General features: G+C 39.9%; 1 long non-coding RNA gene across 1 annotated transcript in view; it reads right to left on the minus strand.

The window, feature by feature from the left end:
- Positions 1–15449: 15449 nt before the first annotated feature.
- Positions 15450–24537, minus strand: part of LOC121866130 — a 36761-nt gene continuing 27673 nt past the window's right edge. Inside the window, exon 3 of the long non-coding RNA XR_006088896.1 lies at positions 15450–15935. This is a non-coding gene — a long non-coding RNA (uncharacterized LOC121866130). The remainder of the gene's footprint in view (positions 15936–24537) is intronic.

Genomic DNA, 24537 nt, shown 5'->3' on the forward strand with positions numbered 1-24537 from the left:
CTTAATAGTTTCTTTCAAAGAATTCCATATAGGTTGCTTAACACAGGTGAGGTGGATTACCCATTGCCATACCAAATTTGGTACGTAAAAACGGCAAACGACTCACCCCAACTGCTTACAACTGAGAAGTTCTTCCCACGGAGAGCTTCGTTGTGGAGGCCCTTGATATGCTCTGTAAAGCATCCAAGACGTCCTTCACACTCTTGTCTGTGTCGTGGGGAATTTGCAGGGTGTGCTCCAGGATACGTTATGCTCCTAGGGTGAGACACATCCTCATCTGGATCAGCTGTTTCCCCTAGGCAACCTTGATAAATCGACCATCATAGAGTAATCGTCCCACCTCCGACGCCATTCACGGAATACCTGGAACGAGGCATCAGCTTGAGTGGCGGTGGACTCTGAGCAAGTGCTTTCTGTGGGGGCAAAGAAGTTGAAGAGACCCTGCAGGTGCACCTGTGGACGAAGAGGCAGGTGTAGTAGCTGCTTGAAGGTTAACAGGTGCCAACAACTCGATAATGGCACTGAACCTGGCATTTTCCTTGTTGACGTCTGTGATTCTCTTCACGCCTCGTTCATCGTCTTCCTGTCGCCTCCTGATGTCGTCTTGTCGTCGGTTTTCTTCCAAAACTGAATTAAATGAAGGAAGTCGACACCTGTGGCAGATTGGGCGGACGTGTAGTGGGGCTAAGGGTGGTGGGGCCGCTTGATCCACTTCCCGATCCACTTGGAGTCCACTCTACTGCACCGACATCCGTCTGAAGTAGGGCTTGTTGGGTATCTGAAGAAACCCAATAAATTCCTGATCTTCCATATGGCCTGGTTTATTTCTCTCACAATTACTGTAATTAATAAGTGAGCAGAAGAGCAATCGTCTTTAAATGGAAGATATCTGCGAGCGTCTGTGTGTGTGTGTGCGTTCGTTCGTGCGTACTGGGGCAGGCTGGCTAGGGGCTGTTACAGCAACTCCTCCTCTGGCTCAGACACTCAGTGCTGGTCGAGACATGAACGGGGATGGATGTCAAAACTTGAGCTCTCCCATAGCTCTTAAAAAGGCTCCCCTTGTAAAAAGTGCAGGAACACGGGAAACACTTTAAAGACACTAAAGGGCACACACAACACTGAAAAGCACTTCACAACACTGCACTGTAAATCCAGGAATGTGTTGAGGCACGCGCCAAGATCCACCCCGACAAGAGGAGTTGACAAGATGGCGGCTCCAGAGAGATTCTGTGTCCACTCCAATTCTGAATAACGTGATGTCCCAGCTAAACACTGCGCCATGTATGATACTCAGGTGGTCCTTGCACTCAAAAGGAAACACTCTGATGTCAAGTCCGTAAGTTCTATTCCTGGTACAAACACAAAGGAGTTAAGACAAGGGTAAACAGCATCCTGTCTTGGAATCTCCTGGGTATCTCTCTCTGCGCATGAGCGTACAGCACGCATGTGCCCAAAGCATGAACTAACACTTGGTGACAAAGGGAGGTGATTATAAAACATATAATACAGAGACCTGAATCAATAATGGTAAATAGTACAGAGTTACATATTACAGGCATATCTGTCTCATATATCTACACATGCCATTACTCAAATTCATGTTGAATGCTTCTGGTATATATACATATATATATATAAATATATATATATATATATATATATATATATATATATAATATATATATATATATATATATATATGAATTTGAGTATTTGCCTGGGGAGGGCGATATTTTGTTGCCGAGCGCTCGCAATAATATAGCACCAGTATCGAGTTGCCAACTTGCGACTTTGTAGCTAGATCTGGAGCTTTTGTTTTTCAGGGCGAGGTTTGATTTTGTACCAAATCTAGAATATCACAGAAATCTAGCGACTTTTCTGGATACTTTTGGACTGTCCATGAAAACTCGGACACTGTTCGAGCCATAATATATAAGTAACGGGGTTACAGGGACAATGGGTTTGAACGGGTTGAACTCATAAAACAACTTCGTCGCGCTTACATGGCTTAACATTTCGTGTGCTGCAGTCTATTTTTTTTCTGGGTGCCGGTGATGATTGCTTGGAAGCCTATTAAATCAGATATACTTGGTTGTACACTTATTTTACAGAAGATTCCAGCACCTTGCTAGTTTGTTTCCAGTGGAAAAAACTGCATCACACAATCTGGATGCATCTAACACTAAAATTGGCGTTCAGAGTGGCAAATTACAGAGATGCGACGAGGTGGCAGAAACCGCCAGTCTGGCTGAAATTGCACTCGCTGCCTTATCTCTTCCGCATTCAAACGCAGATGCGCTGCCTTATCTCTTCCGCATTCAAACGCAGATGTAGAGCGCACATTTAGTAATATGAACTTTGTGAAATCAAAATTGCGCAACAAAATGAAACTATCGACATTAAAGGCAATTCTGACAATAAAGTATGGGTTAAAAAGACAGAACACCTGTTGTGCAAGTTATGAACTTCCTAGTGATATTTTAAGAAAGATAGGGACTGTGGAGGCATACAGTTACAAGAGAACCTGAACCAAGCACTTCACATGCTTCCAGCTCTACAGTTGTTCACACTGCCGACGACTACGAAGAGGACTGGGATGCAATTACTATTGAATAATAGGTAAGTGTGCACATTAAACTTTAAAAAAAATAATATTTTTATTTTTACATAATGTATTTTATTTATACTCCGTCCATTATAGTCGGCATTATGAAAATATTATTTGCATCAAATTACTGAAGGGGGGGAATAATAGCTAGCGACTTTCCATGGAAGATTTAGCGACATTTAGCTACTTTTAGGTACCAGCCTAGCGACATTTGAAAATCCGAGTTGGCAACCCTGGCAGCAGGTATGGAGGAGCAGAACTGCTCAATGGTGTCCATCCTGCGGTTCAAAGCTTGCAAGAGGTCCCTGATGTCTTGTGAGGTATTGCTCGGCTGAGGGGTGTTGACCCGGCTTACAAGTTCGGTGGTAGGTACTGGTGTGACCGTGGGGTTGTCCGTGGCGGCAAGGCACTCAGCAGCGCGCTCGTTGAAAATTCTGTCTGCCACAGTTGCATACAGTTCTGGTGCCGTAGAGTTATCTACTGCAGACAGGATGTTGCGTACTTGTGTGGGTAGCTTTTGTGCATGAAGCTGGCGCAGGATAGAGTCAGGAAGTCTGTCTGTGTGCCGGGAGTTCAACCTGCACATCTCCTCCCAGAGAAATTCCGTAGTTGAGTTTCCAAGGGAGATAGAAGATAGGTTCTGTAGGAGACTGGGGCGGGGCCGTTGGTAATGAGTTTTTAAGGCATCCCGCAGAGTGGCGAATTTGTTGTTCGCTGGAGGGTTGGAGATGGTCTGTGAGACTTGTGTGGCGACTTCAGTGGGCAAGGAACAGAGCAGGGTGCCGTACTTTTGCTCGTCTGTAGCTGTAGAGCCGATGAGGGTTGCTTCCACATGAACTAACCAGTCCTCTACGTTGTGGTTGAAGGTCGGTAGAGAGATCCGTCCATCCATTCTTGCGGGAGTATGTCACACCTGTTAGGGAAGGATGAGGGATGGGTGCTTGTTCCGACCCCCTTCCATGTTCACAATCTCCTGGGAGGGAGGTGAACAGTTGCAGGGGGGACTTTGGGACGAATACACTTTTTAGGGTGCAGGTCCTTAGGCCAGAACTAAAAAAACAAAAGAAAAATAGGAGAATAGGCAAAAGAGCTCAAACCACGTTTGGAATATCGCACAATAGTTGCTCTCCAGCTGTGATGTGGGTCACTCACACCGCCAGTGGGGAGAACAGACTAATGCGTTATAAACCTTACGGTCGTGAGATGGTGTCGTTGTGGAGTAGTGGGGTAGCGAGTGGTGCAAGTAAGGCGGTTGGCCTAGGCTGGCAGCAGGCAGGACGATCTTCTCAGCTCCAGGAGTAAGGCAACAGAAAGGAGTGTGGTATTCATGGCTCCAGGGGTCACCAATTGTAGCGTGCTGTATGTGGCCAGTTGTCAATTCTCTTTGTATGGGCACACAAACGTACGTACATGTAGATATCTCACACTCAGGAATGAGGTAGGATAGAAACTCACAATGCGCTTTCTGTATATATATTGTTGTACAGCGCAGAACTTAGGAGTGACTAGGTGAGGAGAAACTTGCTCAGAGGTCCTGTAGGTCGAGGAGGTTTCTGAGGAAGCTGAGTGGTGAGGAGCTGTGATAGATGTTGCTGGTCCAGTAGCCGAGTGTAGAATGGTCTCCCTGGCCAGGCATGGCCGTATTTATACAATTTACGAGGATCAGGATTTGGGGTGAGCGTAGTGAGAGGGCCAATCACAGCGGCTTAAGCGTAAGGTGTGAAACGCTCTGATCCTGAACCGGAGGTTGAAGGTTGAGACTAGGTCGGCGATCGTACCCCTACGTCCTCTGCATAGACCTAGTCTCTCGGTGTAGCTGGCTGTACGCTGATTGGCTGGTAGGCGCGCGGCCGGAGCTCAGTTGGGAGTTGTAGGGAAGAGGAGCCACTACACTATTTCCTATATTTGTTCTTTTTATTCTCAATATATTTATATTCTTTATATTCTTCTTTCTTATATACTTATTTACTTATTTTCTTGCTCATATCTATCTTTTATATTAATCTTTTCTGGTGAATATATTTAATAATTTCATATGCTGTGTCTTTCTTTCTGCAGTATAAGTATATCTTATATTTCTTTGCATATATTTTCTAAGACATTATTCTTTTCTTTACTTAATTTTTTCTTTCATATACAGTCAACCCTCACTTTACGCGGTTAATGTAACCCACAGGGTACCGCGGTAAGTGAGAAACGCGTAAAGTGAATAACATACATATGGGATTAAATGAAATAGAGACCAGCTGACCCCCAAACTCCACTTTTTCCAACACAATACCTATGTTCTAGTAAAAATAACATCTTAATTTTATGATGGTACATGCACACAATTAATACTTAAGAGAAATAGAGAAATACAGTCGCCAAGTTAATGTCCATTCAAATAATGGACTCCACTCCCTCCCCCTCTTCTCACAATACACTCACTGGCTCTTCCCTCTGAGAAATTTTTGGGGGAAAACCAGGTATAATAATAAATAATACCTCAAACTAAAGTTAGGATAATATAATTGACATTGCTGGATTCCTTGTAAGAGCAGGAATATTTTGAATATAAATATCATATATTTTTCACAAAAGATAACATATTTACTCAGAGTAAACATTACATTTAAAATTTGTATGTCTAATGCAAAATCTATGATGTTTATATTTAAAATGATCATCAAATTGTAAGAATTCCAGCAATGTAAATTATATTCTGGCCGGGTAATTTGTATGAATTTTATGAGCTAAAACAAATATCTTCACTTAATAAAAAAAAAAAATATTCTTCATACACTATCTGTCAATCAAAGTACCCCACCTTGCCTCCCCCCTCTTCCAACGAGCCAGATGGTCAGTCCGTCCCAACCCTCCCCCCCACCTCCCACCAACCCTCCCTTCAAGAGAAAGAGTGGGTGAAAAAACTAGATTTTAACATTTAGTATTAAATAATACCTCAGATTAAAGTTAGGATAATATAATTGACATTGCTGGATTCCTTGTAAGACCAGGAATATTTTGAATATAAATGTCATATATTTTGTACAAAAGATAACATATTTACTCAGAGTAAACATTATATCTAAAAATTTTGTCTAATGCAAATTATATGATGTTTATATTCAAAATGATCATCAAATTGTAAGAATTCCAGCAATGTAAATTATATTCTGGCCGGGTAATTTGTATGAATTTTATGAGCTAAAATAAAAATCTTCAGTTAATAAAAAAAAATATTCTTCACACATGCCAGGTGGTCGGCACATGCCAGGTGGTCGGTCGCCGGTCCCTCCCTTCCCCCCACCCCCCACCAACCGTCCCTACTAGATAAATGTGTGGGAATACCAGACTGTTTACCTTTTTAGTAATAAATAATAAATCAGACTAAAGTTAGGATAATATAATTGACATTGCTGGATTCCTTGTAAGACCAGGAATATTTTGAATATAAATGTCATATATTTTGCACAAAAGATAACATATTTACTCAGAGTAAACATTATATCTAAAATTTGTATGTCTAATGCAAAATCTATGATGTTTATATTCAAAATGATCATCAAATTGTAAGAATTCCAGCAATGTAAATTATATTCTGGCCGGGTAATTTGTATGAATTTTATGAGCTAAATAAAAAAATTATACTTCACCCGTGTAAAGGGGTACACCCACCGCTGAATGTGAGCATCCTGGGTTCTGGCAGGGCACCACGTAAACGTGGAAACGCGGAATGTGGGATCGCGTAAAGTGAGGGTTGACTGTATATTATTGTATTTTCTGAATTTTGTAAACTGTTAGGTAAAGTGTTATCGAGTTTCTAGGCACGTGAGTTACTAGTTATTTTCTGAGAACCAATGGGTAGAAGAAATAGAGCAGTGATACTTGTAGATTAATTATCCAATACTTATTAACATATGGAGTGAACAAGATGTTAATTAATGACACTCAGACCAGACTGGACCACTTAGGTCTTAATTTACACATAGCAAAATAGATACAATATTAATTTTTTGATTACAACATTACACACTCATTATATTACTTCATTGTCAATCCAGATGATTATATAACACACTCGACAAGATCCAAAATTAAGATATTATCAAGCACATCCTGTTAGTTCAGAGTGAACAACATGGCACTTTAACTAGCATTCAGTGGTAGTACACCTGGTTGGTGGACTCAACTCCTGTAACAACAGTACCACTGGTAACACCAACATTCATGGGTTCAATACTTAACCTGGGATAGCTATATTTCTGCTAGTCAATCCCCAATCATAGATACCAATACTGCTCAATACATACAGTCCAGATCAATAGAACGGACAAGACTGCGTCCAATAGAGGCGGGAGTTGTTTACGCCACAGACAGCCGAAGCTCAATACTATGTTTACATTCGTTTCCCATGGCGTAAATATCAAGAAAAATGTGCTCTTAAATATTTTTGCATTTTTACATTAAAATTATTGGTCATTCTAAAATTTAGTTAACATATTGATAATACACAGTGCAAAAATTATTATGAAACAATGAAGAAGGCATTAGAACCAATGCACTCTGTAAAGAATATGGCATGGCATCATTGACTGCCTCTACAAGCAACTGTTTGATATGTAAACAAAGCTGCCGGAATACGACATACACACCTCAAAGTATGATAGCATTTAAAATTCTATTGTTTTTTATTTATTATTGTACAGCAGGGGTGGCCAACCTGTCAATCGCGATCGACTGGTCGATCGCAAGATCTTCTCTAGTTGATTGCATGGCAAAGTTAAACTTAATGATCCATCCTTCTTAAGCTGCCATACAAAAATCCTCTTCAAATTTTACTCAAAATCATTGGGATATTATTTTTGTTTAGATTTTTTTCTGGGAATAGATTATCATTATGGACACATCAGAGCAATACATACAAAAAACTTCGACTGTGCCATGCTGTATGTGGCGGAACCTGATAGGAAGTGTTCGCGTTCATACGGGCCGGTGCTGGCTGGTTCCTGGTGAGGAAACTGATCAGCAAGTTGTCATCAGTTGTAGGCTAAAACTAAGCAAGTATTTGCTTTTATAAGTTTACAAATACACGTTAACCTTCTATTAATGAATTTGGTAATGAAAAAGTCGACTCGATATTGAGGAGTCTTGTCAAAATTAAAGAGAGAGAGAATCATATTTGGCAACCTTGCCCAGAGAGCCTACACACTTGTCACCAACAATGCAGTGATTTTCAGTCATCTGCAATATTTGGAAATGTGAGGTGCTGCCTCTTGTTATGGAAAAGTCTTGGGCGATTACAAGAATTACTGACTTTTTAGCTTAGTGACAGTTTTCGCCGCAACCCTAGAGTAGACAGTGTCTCCACACTAGCCGGTGACAATTGCTTATAAAAAAAAAAGTTAAGAACGTTACGCTGTTACGTTAGTAATTCTCATATTCATGTAGGAAAAGTCATGGAAAAAGTAATTCTCGTATTGACGTACGACTTTATCTTTTCCAAATAATATAGGTTATTGGCCATCAGCTGAAGCAAAAATGAGTTCTGGACCAAGTACTAAAACTACCCAAATTTACCATTTTCACAATGAATGAGATTATTATTTTTTGAACATGAATAATTTGAATAATTTGATGTGTGTGTGCCTGATTTGCCATGTGTCTCCAGCTCTAGAAAGAAAATCTTGAAAGGCATTTCAAAAGTTTTCACAAGAAGTATGATAATGATTTCCCACCCAAAAGTGAGTTTTGAAAGAGGAAAGTTCATGAACTGAAATCACAGCTTACTGCACAATAAACTCTTTTTACAGATGCGAGCTCAAAATCAAGGGTAGCAACCATTGCATCATTCAGGGTGAGTTGAGTACTTACAAAGCATAAAAAAAAAAACATTTCAAGATGGAGAAAAATTTAAAAGGGCCTTTTTAGAAGCAGCAGATTCGTTGTTTGAAAATTTAAAAAATAAGTCTGAAATGCTGTTTTCTATTAAGAATGTTCAGTTATCAAGAAACACTGTCATGAGGCGCTGTGAATTCATGGCTGTGGATTTAGGTGAACAGCTGAATAAAGACATATGTGAGTGTGCGTTCTTTTCATTACAATTTGATGAGTCTACTGATGTGGTCAATACATCACAATTATGTATTTTCATGAGAATGGTGTTTAAAGACATGAGTACCAAAGAGGAACTGCTGAAAATTCTACCATCAAAAGGAAAAACTCGGGATGAAGACTTTTTTCAGACTTTCAGTGATTTTGTTAATAGTACACAGTTGCCATTAAGTAAGCTCGTATCTAAAAATACTGATGGAGCATCAATGCAATGGCTGGCCGAATCAGTGGGTTCATTGCCCTGTGCAGGAGTGATGATAGGTTTCCTAACTTCTTTTTTGGCCTCAAAAGATTGGCCTTTTGTTCACAACGAAGTGTGGCTGTTAGATTTAGCTTTTTTAGTTGACATGACTGCTATGCTGAATAAACCAAACTTAGATCTGCAAGGGAAAGATAGAACTATAGTTGACATGATTAGTCCTGTGGCTGCTTTGAAGCAGGAACTGAAACTAGTGTCTTCGCAGCTGCATCAACATCAACTACAAAACTTCAGAAATATGATGTCTGAACTAGAAAACCAAGAAAAAGACTGTGACCAGTTTGACAGTGCTCGATATATTGAACAGGTACAAAACCTTGCCTCAGTTTTTGACAGACGGTTTCAAGATATAGCAACAATAGAACCTGTTGCAACATATATGTGTTTTCCATTTGGTAAAATCACAAATGTTGAAGATATTGCATCTAGAATGGCATCAGCATTTAACATGGACATATCTGAAGTCGAAAATGAGCTTCTGAAGCTTAAAAATGATATTCAGATCAAATCCAGGGCAACAGGAGGAAGTTTCTGGAACCTTCTCAGTTAAGAAAAATATCCCAATATCAGAAAATGTGCCATGTACCTCACAGCATTTTTTGGATCAACCTTCCTTTGTGAATCAACATTTTCACACATGAAACACATCAAATCCAAATACCAATCAACAATGTCAGATGAACTCCATTGGATGCTTGCTTGAGGCTAGCAGTCACCGCCTAGTCCTAATTACACAAAGCTCGCAGAAAACATGCAGTGCTAACCATCTCATTAGTAAAGTAAGTGTTAACAATATACCATAACAATTATTGAAAAATATTATTTGTTTACTCTCTCTTTCTCTCTCTCTACAAATCTGTATAGTGTATTTTATGGCAATGGGAGAGGGGTGTTATGGGTGAATATTAGGCTGGTAGATCGCATCAGGGTAACTGTGGAAAAAGTAGATCACATCAAAGAAAAGGTTGGCCACCCCTGTTGTACAGTATACAGTAGTACTGTACAGTATAGTACAATACTGCATTTAGTTTATATTTAATATTTTGTTAATTATATTACCAGAAAACAGTACTTTGTATGTATACTTTTTCTGTGAGTTGGAACCGATTACCCAATATCCCATTGAAATAATAGATTCAGTTAACAAAATTTTTGGTTAACAAACGACTCTGTGGAACCAATTGTGTTTGTTAATCGAGGGACCACTGTATTGTATATGTGTGTGTGTGTAGACACACAGACACAGAAAACACATATATATAAATAATAATGGGAAAATACTCTCACAATTAATCAGAAACAAATTTATTAAAAATGTGATAGTCTACCCTCAAGACTGTACTTTATTAATAAAGTAATAAAGCACGGACTTGAGGGTAGATAATCACATTTTTAATAAATTTGTTTCCGAGTATACATATGTATTGTATTGTATATACAGTATGTGTGTGTTTGTGTAGACACACACATACACTCCTGTGGTGTAATGGTCAGCATGCTCGCCTTGCAAGCGAGTGGACCCGGGTTTCATCCCCGAGCAGGATGAAACTATGGGCAAGTTTCTTTACGCCATTTGTCTCTGTCTACCCAGCAGTAATTGGGAACCTGGATGTTAAGTGATTTGTGGATCGTATTCCAGGGTAATGGTTAGCCAGTGCAGTTGGCGAGTTGTCCGGTCTTCTCAGACTATTCCTTAACACTGGGTCATGCAGCTCGTTAACTCAGGGTGTGGTTGTTGTGTTGGCGACAGCTTCTACACCTTAAACAAATTCATGCTTAGGTGGCCCTTGGGCCGGTCATCCTCGTTACACAAAGGGCAACCATTATTATTACTTTTTTTTTTTTTTTTTTTTAGTTTATTGGGCACCCCTCTACATCCTGTGCAAGGTGAAGCGCAGAAGCGCTTACAGCGCCCATCTGGGAAGCATGCTAAGTTCATGCTTGCCTTTATGTCTCGTGAGTTAAGGGCGTAGAAGCCTGAAGGGTCATAGGTTTTTTGTCAAGGGCGTAGAAGCCTTAAGAGTCATAGGTTTTTGTCAGCAAGTTATTGAAAGCTCCAACAACTTTCTCTGAATACGAATTCACAACTTTTCGATTTACAACAGGTACCTACTTTACTACTCGGTGAACAGGGACCAAAGGAGGCGAGGAAGTGTTGTAGTGGATTTCTCCCCTACAAAGGCTGTTTGTCGTTGAGTAGCTGACCCTGCGAATTCCCCAGTGTATGCCTCGTGGTCTAGGTCAACCAGCGCCGCCTTACATGACGGAGGTCAACTACTAAGCCACACCTACCTCCGCTATTTAAGACCTGACCTCGTGGTGACCGCCCTCTTTCTACCTACACCAACCAACAAGCAACACCTCCTCCTCCTCCTACTGCCTGGCGGCCCTCGCTCCCGCCAGTGAGCATGGTGACCCACAAGCTGGTCCTCCTCTGAGCATCCTCACCAACCAGCTCTCTCTACTCAACGCTTGTAACCATGCTGCCTTCCCAGCACCAAGCTGCACTGTACATCCAATACAGTATGTATACAGAGAGCACATTGCGAGTTTCCTTTCTCCATCTCGTATCCCACAGTGTGTCCAAACAACTTTCCACCGGTCCGGGAATTGAACCCGTGACATCTTGCTTGCGAGGCAAGAGCGGTACTGCTCTACCACCGGCGCCACATTATTATTATTATTGTTATTATAATTATTATACACACAAAACACATACAAATAAATAATAATGGGAAATACTCTCACAAATAATCAGAAACGAGTTTATTAAAAATGTGACAGTCTACTGTAGGGGTATCGAGATATTAAAGTTGTCTAGCACTCAGGATGGAAGGAAACTCTAATGTGGTTTTCTTATATAATATATATAAGTTATATGATAGACAGTCTGGTGCTGGAGGTGCTGTGTGGTGAGGGGCTGCTTGGTAGAGACGTGCGGTGAGTAGCTTGTTGAAGGAGGTAGATGTGCAGGAGCTTCGTTAGAGAAGGTGTTGCCTGTTGCTGGCCTCCTGGTTGAATGAAATGTTAACAGCGTGGAGCTTGCTGGAAGAGGTGTTGCGTGTTCAGGAAGATGGGCCAGAATGAGAGTTGGTTGGTGAGGAAGCTCAGAGAAGGACATGCTCGCTGGCGGGAGCGAGGACCGCCAGGCAGGAGAGGAGATGCGAGGGGCAGCCAGGCAGCGGCGGAGGAGGAGGTGTTGCTAGTTCAAGAAGAATGGTCTGACTGAATCTCAATGGAGAGACAGAGCTTATATACACCCAGCAGCGGCTATGAGTCATGGTGGGAAAACCCGAGAAGTAGCCGGTGAATAGTTTCGTTGCTAAGATACGGCGGGCATTGGAATGCGGATACGCTTGGTTGCTAGGGAAGGCGGCACATTGGAATGTGATGGCAGGTGGTGGGCTGCTACGCAGTTAGTTTGTAGGGGAGACATCCACTACAATACTCCCCCTCCCCTCCAGGCGGTGTAGGAGACTTGTTGTTTGTAGAGTTGCTTAGCACATGTGAGGAAGACCGGGCGGTGCATGCCTCATGTGAGACAACGGCGATGGCGTGATGAGCCGATCGCTGAAATACAACTGTCTAGATACACACGATCTGTGGGAGAAGGGAGAAAAAGGGTGTGTGGAGGCGATGAATGTTCTTCCCTCACGACAGGTACAGGGTCGTCAGATGCGCCTGCTGGGGTGTGTGTGGGCCTGGATCAGGAGCAGGGGCTGGGTCAGCAGAAGCGGATTAGGGCTCGTGACAGCAGCTGGGTTCACGACAGCAGCAGGGTGCAGGACATTAGCAGGGAGTACCTGAGGGAGAAAAAGAGGGGGTGTGGAGGCGATGGATGTTGTGTGCTTCCCTCACGGCAGGTACTGCTGGGCCGGGGTCGGCGTCTGAGGCAGGACGGGTGTGCTGGGGTCGTCAGAATGTGGTGCGTGGGGCAGGAAGAAGAGCCGGTGTCTGCTTGAAGAGTGGGAGCGTGATCAGTGTCTCCTCCATCCTGTGTGAGTGCTAATCTCCGGGAGTCACCATTGTAGGGGTATCGAGATATTAAAGTTGTCTAGCACTCAGGATGGAAGGAAACTCTAATGTGGTTTTCTTATATAATATATATAAGTTATATGATAGACAGTCTGGTGCTGGAGGTGCTGTGTGGTGAGGGGCTGCTTGGTAGAGACGTGCGGTGAGTAGCTTGTTGAAGGAGGTAGATGTGCAGGAGCTTCGTTAGAGAAGGTGTTGCCTGTTGCTGGCCTCCTGGTTGAATGAAATGTTAACAGCGTGGAGCTTGCTGGAGGAGGTGTTGCGTGTTCAGGAAGATGGGCCAGAATGAGAGTTGGTTGGTGAGGAAGCTCAGAGAAGGACATGCTCGCTGGCGGGAGCGAGGACCGCCAGGCAGGAGAGGAGATGCGAGGGGCAGCCAGGCAGCGGCGGAGGAGGAGGTGTTGCTAGTTCAAGAAGAATGGTCTGACTGAATCTCAATGGAGAGACAGAGCTTATATACACCCAGCAGCGGCTATGAGTCATGGTGGGAAAACCCGAGAAGTAGCCGGTGAATAGTTTCGTTGCTAAGATACGGCGGGCATTGGAATGCGGATACGCTTGGTTGCTAGGGAAGGCGGCACATTGGAATGTGATGGCAGGTGGTGGGCTGCTACGCAGTTAGTTTGTAGGGGAGACATCCACTACACTACTCTCAAGTCCGTGCTTTATTAATAAAGTAATAAAGCATGGACTTGAGGGTATACTCACATTTTTTTTAATTTGTTTCTCATTGTACATATGTATTGTATTGTACAGTATGTATGTGTGTTGTGTAGACACACACACACACACAAAACACAAACAGTGGTCCCTCGGTTAACAAGCGCCTCGGTTAACGAGATTTCGGTTAACAAGTTACCTTCCATAAGATTCTTAACTTCGGTTAACGAGCAATCCCTCGATTAACGAGTTCCTTACGAGCCGACCTCAACATGTCGCTTGCATTTGGCGGTCCACCAGCTGTAGTATTAGTCCGCCAATAAAGTAATCGGTTCTAGGGCTTAAATTCCTTACAATTTTAGTAAATATCAAGAAGTTTGTACTATTCAATAATTTTAAAAGTTTAATATTAAATTTTTTAGTCATTTTAACAATTATTGAACATAACTGAAGGTAAGGAAACTAGTTTTATGCGCGCCATCCAGCCTGTCAACACACCAAACAGGCACCATTCTCTCTGTCTTTTCAGTGGAGGTAACATCTTGCTTGAGACTCTCTTCAACTAAACTCTTTTTTTCTGTGTTTCCAAGCAAATTTTTGGTCATTTTGAAATTTATTTTACATATTGACAATATATAATGCAGTGCAGTGTTGATTTAAAGAAAATAATCTTGAATTACACAGAGAGAACTAAAATTTTATGGGTGAAATGGCACCATGGGGTGACTTCTCTTCCACCCCAATGCCTTCTCTTCTCCCTTATCCTCCACCCCCATTCTAATTCATCATCATCATCCAGGAGCCTTCTACATACACACCTCAAAGTAAGTGTACTTTTCAACCTTTTATGTTGAATTTAGGCAATTTTTGGTGAGCAGAACTCACTGTACCACAATCAATCAATCAATTCTTTATTTCTAAGTCACACTGTTTATATATAGTGGAGTAAGTGTTAAAGAAGTCCATTTTTCTGAGACACGAATTTGCACTATGTAGCACTATGCACTGGAGGATTTATTGGTGGATCCTAAGAATGAGTTTCAACTAACCGGAAAAGCTCTTTATTCGGAACCTTTCAATCCCCATAGGTACCAGATAACTGGGATTCTACTGTATCTTTTATAACTTCTTGCCAAAAATGAGCAAGTGGTACTTAATTCCTAATTTGGCCAGATTTAGATGGTTTTGGATCACTACAACCTTAGAAAATACCTAAGAACTTTTATATCCTTGAACTTGTGACTAATGGACTGCCACATGGAATATGCAGTCTTTCTGATGTACAATCAAAGACAAAAGTCGTGTCACGGTTTTGTCCGGAGATTAAATATAAGTTGTGAAACATTATGAGAGCCCCCTACCACAAGGCAGAGCGCACCAAAAGTTTAGCCTTTCGGCATATGTTTTTGCCAAATTTCACGACATGAATTTTGTCTTCCATTGTACACTCATCAGGATATCAAGTCAATCTTAACCATGAGCATGCAGTTTACACATTAAAAGGGTCAGAGACCAGAAATAATGAGGAAAAGTTTCAAGTAAAATGTTACATTCCTATTGCAATAAAGTACAATATTCTTACAATAATTTTTGTTCTTGTATATTACCTGCTACTTCTGTCACCTTTAGTATCTACCTCATTAACTGAAAAGTCATGTATATTTACCCTAATCTCAAATTTCCTTCATAGAAAGGAATTATGAAAGCATAACCTATGAACTGATATATATATATGACATTAATTTATGTATATATACAGGGTATGCTGGTTTGTAAGGATAAAAAAAAAAGTTATAATCAATTTTTATTGAGAACATGTGAACTACAATAATAATACACTGGCACAAGGGCAATACTTATACACTCCCACCTACAGAGTACCAGTAAGTGGTTTACCTTTACCTGGGTACTTGAAAATGCCTCAAGATTTCATGAACTGCATTCAAGTCATAAAAATTAAATGTAGTATAATTTTATTAAAAATGAAGACCAAATTTGTACTTAAAAATGGTCCCTTGTGTCTTCAATTGAATGCAAAATATACTGTAATATACTAAATCAAGAATTTTTTAAGCTTTAATTAGTGATGATAAAAATATTATTCTCATCCTTCCTCTTCCCCCATGATTAATGACAATTATTTCTCATTACAAGTTACAGAGACATATCAATGAACATTTCTTCGATACCAAAATCTTGCTCGATAGTCATCAGAACAGGTGATGAATGCTGGTGAACACGGAGAATGAACCATGTGTCTCACTGGTCCATTATGACCTACAAAGCAAAACAAATCTATTAGCTCACAGTCAATACTAATGTACACTCGCACCAAAAAGCATCGACGAGTTCCAAAACGATACGTATACACAGTGATATGTCGAGAAGGTTGGTAAGTGTATCCTCATAACCTCCCCCCCTCCACTAAGCGTTGCCATATGGCTGACAATCAGGGCTGCCAACATACGGCTAGAACAACTAAAACTGTTCACACTACAGTATGTACCGATACTTTTTGTTGCGAGTGTACCTACATCTATCAAATTCATTCCTATATACCATGGGCTGTAACACATAGAGTATGACCAGAGCCGGTTCTAGCTTCTGATGGGCTTTGTGCAAGATAATGGTTGGGCCCCAATGCTTAGACAACCCTCCCAGGGCTTCCCTCACATCGTGCCCAGTCCCTCACCCACATTTATTCCTCATTTTCTATGAGAACATCATCTTGTTACTGTTATACAAACATATGTGCAAATATATACAGGAAGGTAAATCAGTATCAGTTCCCAGGTTTTTTAGACAGTGACTGCCAAAGCCCAGACTTACTGGTGCCAGATGGCTGAAATGCACTCGTCTGCAGTTTTGAGATGCACACACCACATGACACAACATAATTGAAATATGAATCCTACTAACAACAAATATATTATATTCAGGAGGGGGCCCTGAGTATGATCCCCTCAGTCAGACTTCCATAAGTTAAAAACTCCCATTAGTTGGACTAGGGTCTGTGGATCTGCCATCACTCACTCTACACCTCGGAGTCAGAAATGGTGAAACCAAATAGCTTACTTGCAAGTGAAACTACAGTAATGTAAATTTAAGCAGCCCCCTTTGTCTTCTAACTCAAAATTCATCAAGAATCACCTGCTACAATAATCTCAAAATTCATCTGCAACATATGTAAGTACACAGTAAAGAGTATTGTAAACTTTAATTTTGATTTTGGATGCGATTTTTCAGCAAAATAGTGGTCGAAATTACCAGGGGGTGGGGTTGGTTCCACATAAGTCGGACTAGCTTGAGCCCAATATAGTCCGACTCAGGAAAAAATTTAAACAATGAAAAATTATATAAATTAAAACTTCAGTAAATTCAAATTACTGTAACCTGATTCATCCTTACTGGCGACTCCCAAATAATGAATATAATGGGTCCTATCAGTGACAACAGGATTGTGTATGACTTTAATAAACCCCTTTTCAAGTATAATTAGTTTGAAGCTTTGGTGCTTCTGGGCACCATGGCAAATGTACCCAGAACTCTCCGATAGCTGGAACTGAAATTTTCTCGGAAAATCGTTCCCAAAGCCGGAATTTTCCGGAAAATCCTGGAGTTGGGAATGATTTTCCGAGGGGTACATTTTCCGGAAAATTATGAGAAATTTTCCCGATACCTGGAAAATTCTGGAAAAATCCGGAGATGGGGGAGTTTTTTCTGGGTTTGAGAGATGAAAATCAGGCACATTTTCCGGAAATTCCAAGGAACAATTTCCGGTATCCGGAAAATTCTGGGGATGGGGGATATTTTTCCGGGTTCAAGTGATGATGTAATGGGCAATTTCTGAACTTCCGAGAAAATTTTTCCATTTCCTGGAAATTCCAAGGAAGAGGGATTATTTTCCGGCTTTGAGGGAGTCGTCTCGTTACCTGGAAATATTTCATTCCCAGAAGTGATCTGCATCAATTGTTCCGGCTAATGGAGATACGTATCACTGTACTACTAATACTGGCCGTAACTGTTTGGTTATTCCTATCATGTTAAGTTTCCAAAGCCACTCCATCTCCATCCTCAGTACATTGTCATCAGCAGGCGCACGGGGATCAGAAAACAGAAGTTGCCCCTTCCACTGTAATTTCTGACACAACTGCAACATGATATTTAGTGTTTGTGACAAAAACCAATAGGAATTTTGCTGTAAATTTAGGAACCCATTGGAGTCTCCATTAAGTCGATATTATACCGCCTAGATTGATCATTGACAATTCTATCATATTAGTCCAGATCACTTATGTAGTCACTAGTTGCATGTGGGTTAAGTCTAATTTGTATAACCAAATGTAGTCCATCAATATAAACTGATGATAACTGGTCCTCGACACATGTTTGCATCTGGTAAAACCACTTAACTACTTGAACAGTAAAATTAACTACAGTACAGTACTTTAGAGATTAAATTCTGACTCGCCTACAAAGCCCACAACCATTAAATGAATTTTACGCTGTGGCTTTAATTTCATCTCTTCCACCAAACAATGCAATACTTTTTTCCAACCCTTTCCCTTCCCCATTTTCAATTTTGCTGCTGGCAATGCCACAGCTACTTTATCCATGGGTCCTGTTCTTAGTGAACACACAGAGTTGTTAACTTGAGAGAAGTTCCTTGGGCATGGGAATGTATGATGATGATGTTTACTTCCTACAGTCACTGGTCAAACAAGCACTCAATGAACCATGAGATGGTTTACAATAAATTTCACAATGAGAAGTTGCTTTCAACCATTGTCTAAAAACTTTCACAAAAGTATACTGTGTACAATTGGAGTTACAGTAATTTGCATCACAAAAGACACATGGATTTGTAAATGGTCCAGTTACAGTGGAGCCTCTAGGAGATGGTTTAACAGAATTAGTAGTTACTAAACTCTGTTATAGATTTCTGAGGGTTAGATGAAGCCTTAGTCACACTGACCAAAAAAGCTTCAGGGTGATCACTTTGCTATGATGACTGTATAGGTTTAGATGGTTGGACTTTTTGCAGAGTTTCAATCCTTTAAACCATAGTCTTAGGCAGTACTGTGTGTTAGTAAGATGCAAGGTGATCAATTACACTAGACAATGGGGTAATCTTTGCAACATTTGAGTTGAAGAGATTCCATCATTTTCACATGAATCCTTCTTGCCAATATGGCCTTAACACTCTAAGAACTAGCATGTATGTGCACAGTTGCTGACTGTAAACTTATGCAGAGAGCCTCTAATTTGGCTCTAAAAACCATAAGTTCTTGAAGGCTATGTCCAGGATTTCCGAGATTCATAAACTTATTTGCCCATTCCCTAATCGCTCTATCGAAATTCTAATGTTTCTATTAGGAAGTCAGCAGCCAAATAATAGTTATCATTAGTGCATTCGAACCCCTGGATAAGCTTCCTATCTGCTCCATTCAGCTGAGTTTGAAGATAATTCAGCTTGGAAACAGGATCTAAATCTGTCCCTTGTGAACAGCAGCTTGAAATTGATCCTAGAAGGAAGTCCATACACTATATTCACTGTAGGTTGGCAACTGAAGTTGAGGTAATTTAATTATTTTTTGACAGTAAGATTATTATTCATATCAGGCTGTAACATTTGTCTTTGTCTTGTCAAGGGAGGTTTACCTTTAGATATAACTGTACAACATTAGTAACATATACAGTAGCTAGTACAGTATTTGCTCTTTGATGATTTCAGACATTTGTTTTCCTGTACTGAGGAAATAAGTTCCTCAAAGAATACTAAAAGAGTAGCTCTCCTATCCTCTAAACCAACAATTAAGGACTCCAGTTTAGCCATATTATAAGGATGAGATAGTAATATATTCTCCAATTCAGTCCAACAAACGGTAACACTACCTTTGTAACCTGTAATCCTAAGCTTTATAGACATGATTATGAATTAATTATTTAACTACTTAACATTATAGTTACTAATGACATAGAACTAAATTAGGAAAAGATGCAAATTGTGGGACACACACACATGGAAAAACAAAATGGTCTAGTAATACTCAGATCACTTGTATGGAGAATTGAATATTGAATAATTGCAAACTAATTTCTCCGTATCTCATTTTGTCCTTCTAATGATTCAAATTAGCATGTCATGAAATCGATAACACTCTAGGGTGTTTAGCTAACCTGCTAGAATCCAGCTGAAGGCAGGGTTAGGAGAGTCATGGTAGATATATAGATGGAGATTTATATGTCAGTGAGGGATAACTGACCAATCACCAAAAAATATTAACGGATAGGTACAGTACAGTATTACAAATCAAAATTCTTATCCAGTTTGAAGGACCAGCAGTCGGAAATTTAACCCACTTCCCTTGACTAAAATATTAATAAACTGGGAATGACTATTGTTACGAGATCTTTCAAATACAGTACAGTAAACCCTCGAAGATCCGGACCCGGGAAATCCGGATTTCGGAAGATACGGACAAAAAATTTGGGGGTTCTGGGCTAAGAAGCCTTCTAGAAGTTTCCCTAAGAAACATTCCCAAACCAGAGCAAAGAATATTTTAAGCCCATGGGCGCTGCTTGACCCGTCAGTTGCTTGGACACAGGTGCCCGAGGAGGTGGGAAACATAAACAGAGTTGACAATTGTTGGTTGTGGGAATATTATTTCATTCACCCTAGTAATGATGCAATGTTTCATATTTTGTAATCATAGGTAAATGCATGGTTTATATACAGGCAACCCCCGCGTTACGGAAGGGTTCCGTTCCCGGAAAATTGACCGTATTGCGAAATTCCGTAACGCGGAACCTATTTTCCCATTGACTTCCATTATAAAACTGGAGATGCGTTCCTAAGGAATTTTTTTGGCCCCATAAAAGTAATTCAAGCACTTTTATTAATGAAAATAAACATTTATAAATACATACAATACAGTACATTAAATAATTTATGATATACCTTCTTAAAACACCAATTTAGGGGTTAATATTGCATAATATTGCATTATACAGCTATGTGTATGTTTATTTGAGTGCCCCGTCATAGGAGTCCGTTTTCTTTCACTTCAGCACTCCTGAGTCGTCCGTTTTCTCTTAATCTTAAGAGTGCACCAGGGACTATTAATTTTTAGTAGTGACACAGAATTTGATATTGCAACTGGGGTTGCAATTGTTGAGGCAACTTAGGTATGTTTGATTACAGTTGGAATATTCGAGATCCATTGTGAGTGATGTTTAAAGCTTCAACTGTCTTTATGGTTGGTAAAACTTGTCAAGTCTGTCAGTCTGAATGGCATGTCTGAGGCCTTGTGTTTGTACAACCGCTAAATTATAAATATATAATATTATGGTAATTATTAGAAACACACATAAGCATGACGAGGTTTATTACAAAGTGATGAAAAGGACACTGTATAGTGGGTAGTCCACAAAACATGTGCTAGCCATGTCTCTTTATTTGAGTGCCCTGTCATAGGAGTCCGTTTTCTCTAACTTCAAGGCCGCCTGAGTCGTCCGTTTTCTCTTAATCTTAAGAGTGCACCAGGGACTATTATTTTTTTAGTGGTGACACAGAATTTGATATTGCAACTGGGGTTGCAATTGTTGAGGCAACTTAGGTATGTCTGATTACAGTTGGAATATTCAAGATCCATTGTGAGTGATGTTTAAAGGTTCAACTGTCTTTATGGTTGGTAAAACTTGTCAAGTCTGTCAGTCTGAATGGCATGTGTGAGGCCTTGTGTTTGTTAAAATTTACCCCAATTTCCATAAGGGCGGATTTACGGGCCGTAACGCGAAATTATTGGTCATAATTTACAAATTCCGTAAGAGCGAAATTCTGTAACCCGGGCTTCCGTAACACGGGGGATGCCTGTACAGTAATTTGTTTATCACTACATCAGTGCAGTACTGTATTTGTGGTGTTTCTTATACGGGTATCATTTATTATTAGCCGGAGAATCCGGACAATCTGCTTTTCCGAATAGGCGGTTCCCCCTTTTAGTCCGGATCTTTGAGGGTTCACTATTCAATTTCTCGGTTCAAAGAGTTATGTCAGGAACCCCCTCTTGCAGGAATAATTTTATTTTCCTCAGCAAAGATACTCACACTTGGTGTCTGATTCACAAGTGTAGGGAGGTGAGCTACGGGACTATTCAGTGGATTCGTGCCATAAATAAATGATCAAATGATTTTCACTTCACCTGAATGTGTTGTTTTTCTCTTTGCTTGATGCTCATATTGTCAATAAACTTCCATTTATTCTTTCAAATTCCAGCAGTGTGCACAGTCTCAATTCATCAGGCATAAAGATACAAGCTCACTCAAACTCTTACATTATTCACTGCCCACATCTGGTTTCAACCATAATAAAAACTACGTATTCTTCACCAGACACCAATCCAAAATAACTGTGCACTTCAAGAATCCATATCATTAAATTCATTCTCATCAGTGATTTTTTTTCTATTAATTTAGCAACAGCCATCTTTATAAATTCTAATATCTTCACTCTCAAACACATCAATTTTGTAAATGTCTTAAATATTGTTCAACTCTCTTAATATTTGCCCATGTTTGTATTTAAGGTATTTATGGGATCATATCCTAACTAGATGGTGGAGTACAAACACCTGGAAGCAGATTATTCTCACATTCCTTACATTGTGTCCTGAATTGGTTGTTATCAGGACAAGAAATATTTACATCCAGTTGTACGAATCAAATAGACACTCGAAATGGGTGAATACCTTAAGTAGCAATGTCTGAGTTTATAATATGTACAAAGTATAAAGTTAGGATATCCTACAATAAAAACTGATATTCAAGGTTTGCTGATGTGGATGGAGGTCAAGAATTAATAGTGGAACCCCTCCATGATTGCCAGTTTTAACTAAAGGTGGTGAGTGTTGTGTTTCTCTGGTCAGGATCGGTAAGGCACTGATGATGGCAGGTAATTTAGCATTCAATGGTAGCTGGTAGGATGTGCAAGTAGACAAAGGAATGTAGACTCATGCAAGACTATTATTTAAATCAGGAGTACAGTGACCCCTCGTTTAACGAACGCCTCGGTTAACAAAATTTCGGTTAACGAACTGCCTTCCATAAGGATCTTCAATTCGGTTAACGAACAAAAATTCGGTTAACGAATTTCTTACGAACCGACCTCAACATGTTTTCGCTTGCACTGACCGGGCAACCAGCTTTAGTATCAGTCCGCCAATACATTAATCGGTTCTAGGGCTTAAATTCCTTACTATTTTAGTAAATATCAAGAAGTTTATACTATTCAATAATTTTAAAAGTTAAATATTCAATTTTTTAGTCATTTTAACAATTATTGAACATAAGTGAAGGTAAAGTGACTAGTTTAATGCGCGGCATCCAGCCTCTTAACACAGCAAACAGGTGTTAGTTTCTCTCTGTTTTCATTGGAGGTAACATCTTGCTTGAGACTCTCTTCAACTAAACGCTATTTTTCTGTGTTTCCAAGCAAATTATTGGTCATTTTGAAATAAATTTTACATATTGACAATATATAATGCAGTGCAGTGTTGATTTAAAGAAAATAATCTTGAATTACACCAAGAGAGCTAAAATTTTTTGGGTGAAATGGCTCCATGGGGTGACTTCTCTTCCACCCAAATGCCTTCTCTTTTTCCTTCTCCTACACCCCCATTCTAAATCCCATCATCATCATCATCATCATCATCCAGGAGCCTTCTACATACACACCTCAAAGTAAGTGAACTTTTCTACCATTTTTGTTGAATTTAGGAAATTTTCAGTGAGCTGGAACCAATTACCCAAAAACCCATTGAAACAATGGTTTCGGTTAACGAACTTTTCGGTTAACGAACAACCTTCTGGAACGGATTGAGTTCATTAACCGAGGGGTCACTGTAATTACCGTATATACTCGTGTATAGTTCGAGTTTTTAAGACCAAAATTTTAGGCAAAAAATTGGGGGTCGTCCTATACAAGCGTAATAGTTTTGTTAGGCTGAACCGTTGCATGATGGGAAGGGCAAGGAGCAACTTTTAGCTTCAGACATGAAAAATAATTACCATTTACTGCCAGCAAACAATGGAAACGTAAAATATGTACCAATTAGTAATGAAAAGTTGTGCAGTTCCTTCAGCAAATGAAGCTCACCAACTTACAATAGGCTAAATTACCTTACAACGTGCTTTCAGCAGCCTATGTTGAAGTTCTTAGCACAGGCTAACTTATCATATCATATACGGTATCACAGTTCTCATTGATCTACAAAAAATACCGGTAATAAAAACCTTTTCGATATTTCACACTTAATATAATACCCGGTAATCTACTTCAACCTCCTATTGTTTACAACGACGCATGACGCATCACGTACCACCAGCTGTATCAGCTAGACGGTACACGTGTTTTTCGAATCGTTTTCAATTAAAAAAAATGTTACATCACATGTATATTTTACCTTAACTGTGCCTGAATGAATATATTCTCGGAAATAAATAGTAGTTTTGCTGAAACGTGGTATATTTTAATGTAAAATAGGATAAAATACATGACGAAAACAAAAGATTTTACCTAACCTTCCAATGTTCAAGAGAAGTTACTCGTTTTTTTAATAGTTTTTGGTTAAAATATTGTTATATTACAATGGTATTCTATTCATACTGTGCTTGATATAATGCATTCACGGAAATGTAATATTTTTGCTGAAATGACGTACGTATTACAGTGGCTAGAGGGTACGTGTTTTTCGAATCGTTTTCAGTTAAAAAACTGTTACATCACACGTATATTTTACCTAAACTGCACCTGAATGAATATATTCTCGGAAATAAATAGTAGTTTTACTGAAACGTGATGTATTTCAATGTAAAATAG

Source organism: Homarus americanus, unplaced genomic scaffold (genome assembly GCF_018991925.1).
Source record: "Homarus americanus isolate GMGI-L3 unplaced genomic scaffold, GMGI_Hamer_2.0 scaffold36543, whole genome shotgun sequence".
Taxonomy (NCBI): Eukaryota; Metazoa; Arthropoda; class Malacostraca; order Decapoda; family Nephropidae; genus Homarus; species Homarus americanus.